This window comes from Myripristis murdjan, chromosome 23 (genome assembly GCF_902150065.1).
Source record: "Myripristis murdjan chromosome 23, fMyrMur1.1, whole genome shotgun sequence".
Lineage (NCBI taxonomy): Eukaryota > Metazoa > Chordata > Actinopteri > Holocentriformes > Holocentridae > Myripristis > Myripristis murdjan.
In genome coordinates, this window is record NC_044002.1 from 113,355 (window position 1) to 126,475 (window position 13,121).

Below are 13,121 nucleotides of genomic sequence, written 5' to 3' on the forward strand. Positions count from 1 at the left end.
AACGGTAGGCCACTGTAAGATTTCACGGTAAAATACAGTCGTTGTAACAACTTGCTGTAAAAATACAGGAGTTTTTTACGGTCATGTACCATTATTCATAAATACAGTTGAATACCATAAATGTTTGAGGAACAAAAAATAACGGCAAGCCACTGTAGAATTTTACGGTATAATACAGTATTTTTTCTTTTTCAGTCAACTGAGTTTTAGTCCATCCACATTTCATTTGAGCACAATCCTGCTGCTTCCCTGCTCAGCTCCATTTTGCTCCTGTGGCTAACTTAACAAAGTAAATGCAAAGTCAGCATTTTGTCATTTTGTGTTGAATATACATTTTATTGACTGCTTTTGCTGAAAAGTCAAATTTACTGCTTGACGTTATTTAGTGTGAACCACATGTTCCAAGCATGCATGCTAATGTTTTCAGTTAAAGTTAGTTTGCATAGCTGCTAAGTGGAAAAATTGTATCTTTTTGTTGAACCACATTACCAGTAACATGTCGAATTATTTGATTTTCAAAGCTACTTTGTTGAAGTTCCAAGCAATCAGTTTGTTGTGGGACTATTTAATGAAAAAGGTTTTTAGGATATCATGTTGCTTCTCCACCTAGGGAGGGGAAACCTGCTTGTTATGTAGGTTGAAATTAGAGCCAAAAAGTTGATTGTAATGTGCACTCAAGTCCCTGTTTTTATGTAAAAATTGTATTAACCTGTGGGAGAGTATCTTAAAAATTGTCTGTGTTGGATGAGCAAGATTATTTTGCTGTGAAGGCCTCTAGGCCAGGCCTATTCAATTGGCGGCCCGCGGGCCACATGCGGCCCAGAAGCAATTCCCGAGTGGCCCAGCTCGTGGTTCAACCAAAAAAGCAGAGAAAAACATTCGCGAGAATGAACTCGAAATCCCTGCAGTAGTTCAGAAAGTGAATGCAACACTCCACGTTGCCTAGCAACACACAAGCAACTCACATTGCAGCGCGTTGTTTTGAAAGTTACTGATGCTAGCGGCTCAAAAGTATGTCTTTTTCAACCCTTAAACGAAAAATTGACGATGAAAACCGCCGTTTTAAATGTCTGGAAAATGTCTGGCCCAGCTTAAGGTCTCGGTTAAAAATCTGGCCCAACTGAATTTGTAATTGAATAGCCCTGCTCTAGGCTGCAGTATAAACATTATGCTGGCAACTGTAGCTGCCAGTAATTTACCGTTATTAAACGGTGAAATGTTTTACAGTGTAGAGAGAGACAGGAAAGGCAGGGGAGAGAGAGGGATGCAGCAAATGGCCTGAGGATGGATTTGAACCCAGGACACCGCGATAAGGACTCAGTCTTAACACATGATACTTGTAAAATGGAAGGTAAGGTCACAAGCATCGTAAATGTATTTCACTTACTTTATAAAGTACAACTGTGCAATTATTTTTAGAATACTGACTGTAGTAAAAAAATGTTGATATACAGTGACATACTACATATGCAGCAATTTTTTTTCCATCAGATTAACAACAGAAATAATCATTGCTGTAGTATTATAGCAATGATTATTGACTTGTTGATAGAAACCACAGGTTGGTGGACTATAAAGACCCCCAGCTGTAGTTGTACATCTGTATATTTTAGTTAAAATATATTTATTAAGGGTATGTAAATGTATATACAATAAACTGTAAAACCATTTTACTTTATTTAATTACCTTATTTAATTAGTTTGAGATTTGTGTGCTATTTTGAGATCTGGCTTTGTGGGGATTGTATAGGTGGTGGGAAGGGAGTAAAACACAAGGTATGACAGAAATTTTCATGTCTTTTGAATGTTTGGCTCATGTACTGTCTTTAAAAAATAAAATTAAAAAAAATGATGCTGAGCGATCTGGAGCCTTGGGTGCTGGAGTCTATAGTGTTTGATGTTATGGTAAATGGGACATTCTCAATACAATGAGGAGAAATTCTGGTGCATTAACAGAACCAGTTACATCTGTATATTTTAAGTCTTTCTGTTCTGAATTGTCATCATGACTCAAGCCTATGTAATGGATTTGTCATTCAGCATCAGTGTCCATATGAACAGAGCAGGGGAGGGAGAACCTACAGAGAAGCTCATAGGTCTGCCAGAGTTATGATGTCATTAGCCCAGACGTCATCACAGATTGAACTGCTTGGCCAATACATCTCTGTGGTTCACTGCAGGCAGCACAGATCTGTAGTTGGTATTATTAACCCATGAAAAGGTCAAGCAGAGCCCTCCCAGCATCAATAGGAAGTGAATCCCAAGAGCCTGCTGATCGCTTCACTGCTGCATGTCTCCATACAGGGGGGGGGGGGGGGGGGGTCAAGGTCATTTCAATGTTATACCAAATTGTGTAAGACTGTAACACCACCACTGATGGGCAATAAAGGACCATACAAGTGGTTTTGAATGTTTGGCCTGTTTATTACATTTTTTTATGTATGTTTATTGCTTTTCAGAATGAAACAAAAACACAGGACAAACAGATAATTGGAAAAAAAAAAAAAAAAAAAAAAAAAAACTCAGTCCCCCACCCCAAAACTAGCAGATAAAACAAAAAACATGAACAGGATCAGCACATCATATGTAAGAAATAATAACAAGAGCCACAGTCATGACAATAAAAATAAACATTCATTTAAAAAAAAAAAATGAAAGAAAGAAAGAAAGAAAAAAAAAGTACAAAGTAAAGAGGGAAGTGAGAGATACACACAGCAAGATGTTTCACAGTGACCGACACATCAGTCCTTTCCTTGAAACAATTGCAGTACCGGGTCCCACATCCTATCAAAAGTGTCTCCCTTGTCTTCATTATAAAGCCTCAGTCTCTCCAGGTGAAGCATATTTGCCATTTCTCCAAACCACAGATGGTACGTGGGCGTAATGTCCGACCTCCATGCCCGGAGGATTAACTTCTTTGAAATCACAGTTCCAAATAGGATAGCCTTTTTCTCATATTTATTGGTGGAAGACAAAGGGGTAGTTGCCCTGAGAATGGCTACAAATGGATCAGGCTCCCAACATTTCCCAATGAAAAATACTTTTCCAGTATGTATACAATCTACTGCATAATCAGAAAGAATGTGCTAAGTTGCCTGTCATAGATTTACTTCTGCTGAAAATTGTGCAGTTTTTCCACTAGAATAATAGAGCCTATGTAATATCTCAAATTGTATAAGGCAATGCCTGACATTCACAGAGCAATCATGTATGCTTTTTAAACATTCATCCCATACTTCATCTCCCAGTTCTGCATTTAGCTCATTCATCCATGCCTGTCTAATACTCGCTGTACTCAATGGAGTGTTGTTGTGCAAGATCCGGTAAAAGAATGAAACAGCCCCTTTAGCAGCAGGGTCAAATTTGTTTATCACCTCAAGGGCCTCATGCTCTACCTAAATTTCAAAGTTGGGTATATGCGTCCTGACATAGTTTCGAGTTTGAAAGAACTGAAAAAGGCCAAATTTAGGAATGTCATATTTAGCTACAAGTTGTGGGTATGAGGTAAAAATGCCGTCAATGTATAAATCACCTATGTTGCAAATGCCTTTCCCCTTCCAGAGGGGGAAGACACCATCAGTCAGACCTGGTAAAAAAAATAAATAAATAAAAATAATAATGATTTTCACATATTGTGGTGTCCAAGTAGGTTTTTGGAGCCTTTATGCAATGTTTTATGTATAAAGGCTCCAAAATCTGTCCCCAGATTTTTATGGTGTTGACAATTACAAAACTGTTATTAAAGCATGCCTCTCTAACAGCAGTAGGACTGTTAAGAGCGATTACATTTTACACTGCAACAAACCATTTAGAAAGTCATGGGGGGTACTACATTTTTCACAGCATCCCACAATCAATTGAAATCTCTCAGTTTTAAAATATGCATTTTGGTTGAAATACCCACCTTATACAGTGCCTTGCAAAAGTATTCACCCCCCTTGGCATTTTTCATGTTTTGTTGCCTCACAGCCTGGAATTAAAATGGATTGTTTGAGGGTTTGCATCATTTAATTTACAGAACATGCCTACAACTTTGAAGGCGTGATTTTTTTTTTTATTGTGAAGTGAACAACAAATAGGACAAAATAACAGAAAATGTCAATGTGCATAACTATTTACCCCCCTAAAATCAGTACTTTGTAGAGCCACCTTTTGCGGCAATCACAGCTGCAAGTCGCTTTTGATAAGTCTCTATGAGCTTGCCACATCTTGCCACTGTGATTTTTGCCCATTCCTCAAGAGAAAACTGCTCCAGCTTCTTCAAATTTGATGGTTTGCGCTTGTGAACAGCAATCTTTAAGTCTGACCATAGATTCTCAATTGGATTGAGGTCTGGGCTTTGACTAGGCCATCCCAACACATTTCCCCTTAAACCACTCAAGTGTTGCTTTAGCAGTATGCTTGGGGTCATTGTCCTGCTGGAAGGTGAACCTCCGTCCTAGTCTCAAATCACTTACAGACTGGTACAGGTTTTGCTCAAGAATATACCTGTATTTAGCACCATCCATCTTTCCCTTGACTCAGACCAGTTTCCCAGTGAAAAACATCCCCACAGCATGATGCTGCCCCCCACCATGTTTCACTGTGGGGATGGTGTTCTTGGGGTGATGAGATGTGTTGGGTGTGCGCCAGACATAGCGTTTTCCTTGATGGCCGAAAAGTTCAATTTTAGTCTCATCTGACCAGAGCACCTTCCTCCATACATTTTGGGAGTCTCCCACATGCCTTTTTGCAAACTCAACATGGGCCTTTTTCTTTTTAGCTGAAAGTAATGGCTTGCTTCTGGCCACTCTTCCATAAAGCCCAGCTCTATGGAGTGTACAGCTTATTGTGGTCCTATGGACAGATACCCCAGTGTCTGCTGTGTAACTCTGCAGCTCCTCCAGGGTTACCTTGGGTCTCTGTGCTGCTTCTCTGATTAATGCCCTCCTTGCCCGGTCCGTGAGTTTTGGTGGGCAGCCCTCTCTTGGCAGGTTTGTTGTGGTGCCATGTTCTTTCCATTTGATTATGATGGATTTGATGGTGCTCCTGGGGATCATCAAAGATTTGGATATTTTTTTTTTATAACCAAACCCTGACTTATACTTCTCAACAACTTTGTCCCTGACTTGTGTGGAGAGTTCCTTGGTCTTCATGGCGGTGTTTGGTTAGTGGTGCCTCTAGCTTAGGTGTTGCAGCCTCTGGGGCCTTTCAGAAAAGGTGTGTATACACTGACAGATCATGTGACACTTAGATTGCACACAGGTGGACTTCATTTCACTAATTATGTGACTTCTGAAGGTAATTGATGGCACCAGAGCTTTTTTGGGGCTTCATAACAATGGAGGTGAATACATATGCATTTTCAGTTTTTTATTTAAAATATACAGTGAAATGATATATATATATATATATATATATATATATATATATATATATATATATATATATATATATATATATATATATATATTTCTCATTTCACTTCAAAACTTAGACTATTTTGTGCAGATCCATCAAATAAAATTAAGATTAAAAAACATTTAAATTACAGGTTGTAATGTAACACGTAAAATGCCAAGGGGGGTAAATACTTTTGCAAGGCACTGTAATGTTGTGATTCCTTGGCTGGCAAAGTTGTCACCATTCATCAACCACAGAGTTGATAATTGGCTGTGTAAAGCAGTCATTTCACCCAGGAGAGAGAGATGGAGAGAGACTGTTTCATTCCAGCCAGTTTCAAGTAATCAAAACAACAGTGCTGCAGTTCTTTGGAAAACTAATGTGGACAAACTGATGGAATACTGGTGTGAGGAAAGTTTGAAGATAATTTTCATATCTAATGGAATGAATGAAGACCACTGGCTGGATAAAAGATAGGAAAACTATTTTAGCTCTAGGATATGGGTGCTTGCTTTGGGAAAAGATAGAGGGCTCTAGTTTCCCGGCACAGCGCGGGGTGGCGCAGTGAGGCGAACCCCGCGCAGAGCTAGTTTCGACCGGCGAAACGGCAGAGGCGGACAGTCTCCAAGTTTCGCAGGCGGAGGTTCGCCGAGATGGGAGTGGTGGCGCAGCGGGGGGAGGTGCCGACAGATACGGCTTGGCGCAGTGACAGTTTCGTGCCAAAAGGCTTCGCCGAGGTGCGCCAAAAGCTCGCCATCTGAAACCACGTCTACTTTCAGCGCAAGGCGGAGCGGAGCCGGCGCAGTGGAAGTTTGGCTGCCTGGCACACATCACCAAAACCTCACAATCAGCACAAACAGTGCCAGTCTCCTTTGATCTGACATCAGCTGTCACGGGACAGTTGATATGGAGATATATGTATGTGCTGATTGTGATCGTAGCATTGAATAGTGTTTTTTTCGATATTTATAGCATTGTTCATGTGCCTGACATTCCGGAAGCCTGCCTGTGAGGTTTTGGTGACGTGTCCGCACTGCTCGCCGGTCTCCGCTCCGCGCCTGTCTCCTGGGCTCCGCTCCGCCTGCGGCAATAGACCTCCATGTCAGCTGTGTAAACTTTCATTACGCCTTCGCACAGCGCATTTTAAAGGCGAGGACAGGGGCTCATTTGATTGGTTACATGTGAATCGGCTGTGTCAAACCCACTCCACTCCTTCTCTCCTCCCTTGCGCCGGTAGGAGGGACGGCGGAGTACTTGCGCCACCGAGAACGGCGTGCCAAACTTGGAAAATCCGCCTGGCCACACCCAGTTGGCGAAGCGCATCTGCGCTACGCCCCCGCCTCGCCTGGTCTGCGAAACTAGAGCCCAGATACTTTAATTTTCCTCAAGAGGAAATTAATTATCACAGTTTGCACAGAGCCTCACATAAATAATAAATACAGTCATTCAGTCCACACAGATGCATATATACATACAATCAATAGCCATATGACAATGAGTTTCGTCCCCTCGGCCACAATGGCAGAGGAGTTGAAACTCCTGCTGAACTGGGCATTGTTCCAGGTCAGGGACTTGTACCAGAACCTGTATGAAATGTGGATTTAGAGGATGTATGGGGTCTTGTGATATGCTTTGTGTGTGATGGCTATGTTGTTGAGGTATGAGAGGTTGGGGGTCAGCAAGACCAGTGTTTACTGCGAACTCTATTTTGAAGTTCGCAGATGACACCACCATCATTGGCCAGATCTCCAACAATAATGAGTTTTCATATCGGGAGGAAATCAACCATCTTGCAGAATGGTGCACAGAAAACAACCTACTGCTCAACGTCAGCAAAACCAAAGAGCTAATAGTTGATTTTAGAAAAAAGGAGGCAAAGACACACAACCCTGTCTACATCAATGGAGCTGAGGTGGAGCAAGTGAGCAGTTTCAAGTTCCTGGGAATCAACATAACAGAGAACCTGTCATGGACTTCACATATCTCTGCCCTGGTTAAAAAAGCTCAGAAACAGCTGCATTTCTTAAGGAAACTTAAGAAAGCAAAATTCCCATGCCAAGTTCTTGTTAACTTCAACAAAAGAGTGATTGAAAGCATCCTGACTGGAAACATCACAAACTGGCATGGGATGTGCACGGCCCAGGACAGGAAGACTCTGCAACAAGTGATTAAAACTGCCGAAAACATCATTGGTACCCATCTACCAAGCTTCAGTGATATCGCGGAGGCGAGGTGCCTGCACAGAGCCAAAAGGATACTAAAAGACAAGACCCACCCCATCCACAGCCTGTTCACCCTGCTGCCGTCAGGAAAAAGATACAGAAGTATCCGCTGCCGTACCACCAGACTACAAAGCAGATTCTTCCCTCAGGAAGGGGAGCAGAAGAGTATTATGGGCTGAATAATGCTTTTGTAGACGACTGGTGGGGGTCAACTGAGAGGGCTCTGAGTTTCCAGATGGCAAAGCTGAATTTATTTTCCAGGGTGAGACTGAGGTACTTGACTCTCCCTACCAAGCTCTCAACTGTTGATTGATGTATGTGGGGTTGTGGACTGTACAATGTGATCTGAAGTTGACAGTGACCATTTCCTTTTTCTTTGAGACATTGGGCTGCAGGTGGGTTTTTTTTGTGTGTGTGTGTGTGCCATTGTGTGGAGTGGGAGAAGTGCTGAGGGTGTATAGGGAAGGGCTTGGTACACAATCCTGTTGCACTCTGGTGTCGGTGATGTTGGTAGAGGATGATTTTGTGCCAACTGTCTGGTTTAGCAGAAATGTCATAACCACAAGCAAACTGCTTCACAGCGATCATGTTGGAGGAGAGATAGGAAAAGGGAGTGAAATAACACGTTTTTGGGAATGTTACAGTTTAAACAAAATTTGGGAAAATGTGTATGCTACAATTAAAACATTCTAGGTCATACAATACATAAAGAATGTACAATTATCAGACTTGGAAATATAAATAACTGTGTCCTTGATCATGATAAATATTTAAATGGCTTATCAGCCTAGAGTAAGAGAAAATGTTTTTGTCAGTAAATGGAAGAAATATATTATTTTTGACACAGAACAGTGCCGGAATTTCAAATCGGCCAAGATAGCCATGCCCGTCGTGGCCCCTCAGTTTGGCCTTGTCCCCCACAGAAAAATTATATGCCCTACAGCCACATTGGCCTTGATGGCCTGCCTGCACTGCTTCAGCTGATTTAGCTGTTTTCTTCTCTGCCTCCTCCTTGTCAACATGATTTTTTAGAGAGCAGTGTGTTTTGTTGAGATATTGAATTCTTATTAGGCAACATCAAAGGAAATGCGGTATGCAATCTTGCATGGGTATTTATAGTGCATAAATCTTTAAATCTTTCTTTCAAGTCTAGAACTTATCATGCAGAAGATTCCAGCAGACATTTACAGTGATGTGTAATAATGCTACCGTTGTGGAGGTTTACTAATAACCTCTTTTTACCTCCATTATGTCTCATGAACTGAGTGAAACACATCATGTTCTCTGCCTCAGAAAACAACAAGCTGTGTTTGTAGCAAAAAACTCATACTAACAAGTTATGTTTTGCCATGTATAAACTGCCTTGATTACTAACCTTGGGGAGCCAGTCTCCACATTTTATTAGCAAGTACATATGGACACGGCTCCTCTCCATGGAGACAAACTTGGCACCCCAAATGGGACGAGTTTCTCTGCCACTGGATCTTCCTGCGCAGGCTGTCTCTGGCAGTCTGGTAATGCTACCTCTGCACCAAGTGTTTTTGAGATGAGCGACTGATTGACTGAGGCAGGGGAAACCACCGCTGACGTCCCTTTGACAAAGAATTCCATGAAAGAGGGTGAGAGCTTTTCTCTTTGAATTACATCACGAAGCTTCAAAATTCATGAAGTAATTCACTGTTCTGTGGGTGAAATATAGAGATGGACTCCATATGGGAACAGAAGTCCTGCAATAAAATTTTACCAGGTAAAATATTGTATGACTAAATAAACTGAAAGAATGGATTAATTATCATGGGTTTCCAGATACAGGAAGTTTTTGTTCATGCTCTCAACGAAGGCAGACGCTTTTTCTCTAGCTCCCTCCTGCCCTTATCTGCCCTGCTTTGCTCTCTGTCTTGTGTTGTCTCAGTCAGATCTATCAGAGCCTCTCTCTGCATTTCCCTCCGAAAACCTACAACAATGGATCTGATCAGCTGGTCTCTCATTCCAATTGATCAAATTTTCTCTACAAGAAAACTGGGCAAAGGAGAACCCGCATGCCCCGCCGGAATGTTTGCCGCCGGGTACACCATCGACTCCTGGGAGCAGTGGAGGGTTGTGTGCCTGTCGATTCTTTCCGTCGAGGATGTTGAAGACGTATACATGATTAGATTTATGATAACAGGATTTCTGCTGTTTGGTGCTGGCGGATTCCTGATTTATCGCAAAGTTCAGAGGGTGTTGGCAGCGCTTTTGGTTCTGGAGAAACTGCCAGCCATAGAAGGTTTGTGCTGAGCTAACAACACTCAGACTCATGCGTTATGCGAATTAATTCCAGAAGAATTCCAGAATTTCCCTGTTTGGGATCAATAAAGTATATCTATCTATCTATCTATCTATCTATCTATCTTAATTCACAAGCAGGAAGCAATTCCGGGACTTTTACGCCAGATGAAAGGGGCAGTTGACGCACAGTGCAGTGGGACGGTTGATGCGCTGAGCTTGGCTGGAACCAGAGGGGTGCACGAGACGATTTTGGGCAGAATGAGTGACATAATAGGCTATGAAGGCTTCCGAAGATATCTTACAAAGATATCTTTCTAATGCTATTTCAATTAAGAGACACATAGACGAATCAAGAATGAAAGTGGTTTATTATAACGGATGAGCAATTATTAAATGACAAGACTTTGGCGCTTAGACTCTACAGAGAGATTTAATCGAAGGGTGACAGCCCTGAGCGGCATCTAAATAAATCCCCCCATGGAGTCCAGACACTGGTGGTGGTGGTGGGGTGGTGACTGATGGGGCTGAAGATGAGCTGAACTGATGAATCTGGGAAGACCAGGAGGCGATGGGGAGGTGGAGGGGCGCACGACAGCAGCATGAATCTAGAGGCACAGAGAGAGGTGTATTTAAAAAAGCCGCAGTAAGCTGATAGGCTAACGAGGAAGGTGAGATGCTAGGCTATTGGAAGATGAGAACAGCTGACGAGAACAGCTGATCGAGCTCAGTTGACAGCCCCACAGTGACAGCCGGGAAATTATGAGTGCGCATGCTAGAGAAGAGTGAATGGCATAATAACAGAGGAATAGAATTATTGATGAAAGCAGGCAAAAGATGGTCTTCTTGATTGAACTTACGCTAAGCTCCATTTCAATCAAGAGACACATAGACGAATCAAGAATGAAAGTGGTTTATTATAACGGATGAGCAATTATTAAATGACAAGACTTTGGCGCTTAGACTCTACAGGGAGATTTAATTGAAGGGCGACAGCCCTGAGCGGCATCTAAATAAATCCCCCCAAAATAAAGGGGCGCGAGCCCCCTAAACACAGCCCAACACTTTACCCCCAAGAATGCTAGGTTACTTACCAACCGGGATGAAACAGGCTCAAAATTCATAACAAGATGGCTTAATCTGATAAAAGATAAAACAAGATAATGAGCATAACGCAGAAAATTATAAAGCTTGACTGAGGTCAGCATTGACCAAATTAGGAGCATAGCCAGCAATGGCTAAGGTCAGCAATGACCGGCTTGCAATGAATGGGCTTTAGCCAGCAATGGCAGTGGACGACCATGACCTGCTTGCAATGAATGGGCTTTAGCCAGCAATGGCTAATGGACAGCGATGATCTGCTTGCAATGAATGGCTTTAGCCAGCAATGGCTATTAGACAGTGACGCCCTGTTTGAAATGAGAGGGACTAACCGGCAGTGGCTAGGGGACTTGGAAAAGACTGAATGATAAAGCTTGGACAAAACACACCAAAAGCGATTCAGCAATTATGAACGGCATACATGGAATTGTTAGTTAAAGGCCGTGCTATCTAGGAGAAACAATCACCACCACCAGCCACCAGTTATATGCAATTGCTTACCATAAGCTGTTATGGCTTTAGGGATCTTTGAGCTGAAATGATTGAAGAGGCATCGGGACGGACATAGGAAGCGTAGGCAGAGGACGACCATCGGCCCAGTTGTTGGAGGGATGCTTATGGGAGACCTTGCATGGCTGCAGAGGTTGCCGCACCTATTCTAAATAAATGACCTGAATAATGCTTTGGAGAAATGTTACACCTGAGAAGAATCTGCTTTAAGTGATAACTAAACCAAGATTTGGACATGGGATTGGAATCTGGAGTCAGAAAAAGAGGAGCGCAAGGGTCAGAGAAAGGCCGTTTTTTTTTTTAGGAATTTACACATTGATTTATATGGGCAATACTGAGAATCGATGCGTGCAATGACAACGGAGCAAGCGCCGCCAGCCTTAGAGTGCTTAAGGAATAGACTGAAAAAATCGGGGTGGAAAGTTAAATCTGAAAATGAAACATCCCTTGTTGGGTCAAATGAATTTGAAGAAGTAGTAAACTCGCCACTCCTTAAAAACCCATAAAAAGCTAGTAAAAATGAGCAATCCAACAGGGAGTCAACGTAAGGAGAGAAAAAACCCTGTCTCAGAACGCATAGCATTTTATGCAAACTGGAAAGAGTAATGGGACATTTGTTATCAAGGCTGGAGGGGGAAACTTTTGAAATGCCTCTGAGTAATAGTTTAATGGATGGATTGGAGAAAAGGCTGGGGAAAGAGGGATCAGAACATCTTGCATTAAACTGGATACCGGCAACCAGACCTCTTACATATTGGGGCTTGAACTGACGCACATCCATGCAATGACAAATGAAAGCACAAACAGCACTGATTGTAACGGGTTTTAGTGGCAGATGAAGAGAAGCACAAAACATAGCAAAAATCTTCCAAGCAAAATCATCTCATAGTTTCACACTAACTCTGAACCTCAGTCGGAGCGTGTGTTCTTCAGGTTAGGCTATTTTCCACTGCTGTTTAACTGTTATTACTTCTGTTTTACTGTTAATACTTCTGTTGAAATTGTGCATATTCCTATCTTTTTATAATCCCGGTTCATAGTGTCTATATTGCTTACTGCTATTTATCATGTGTATAGTGTAGATTCTGCTATTTATCATGTGTATACTGTATATTCTGCTATTTATCATGTGTATACTGTATATTTCTTCTAAATTTGCACATTGACCTACCTCTATGCACATTTTATACACCCATGCACACGTTTTTTCTGTTTTCTGTTTTTTTGTGGCACATTGCTTTTTGCACACTGGGTTGTACTTAACTTAGGTTATTCTGTTGTACTCAGATCTTATTCTGTTATACTTAGATCTTATTCTTTATTTCTATTTTTTTATTCACTTAATTTGTAATCTGTGGATACTGCTGAAGAAAATGTGAATTTCCTGCGGGATGAATAAAGTATCTACCTACCTACCTACCTACCATAGGATTTCAGGGTAGAGGCCGCTATACCTTTCCTCATATAAAACCTAGCTGAATCTAAATATGACTGCAAGGAGAGAGGGTTTAGTGGAGGGCTAGTGCCTCTAGAGGAGGAACTGCAATGGGTGTCGGGCTGGCTTCTGGGCAAAGAGTCTTGAAAACCTGGAAATTAAAACGGGATAGGGAGTCAGCAATGACGTTAGCACGGCCTGGCACG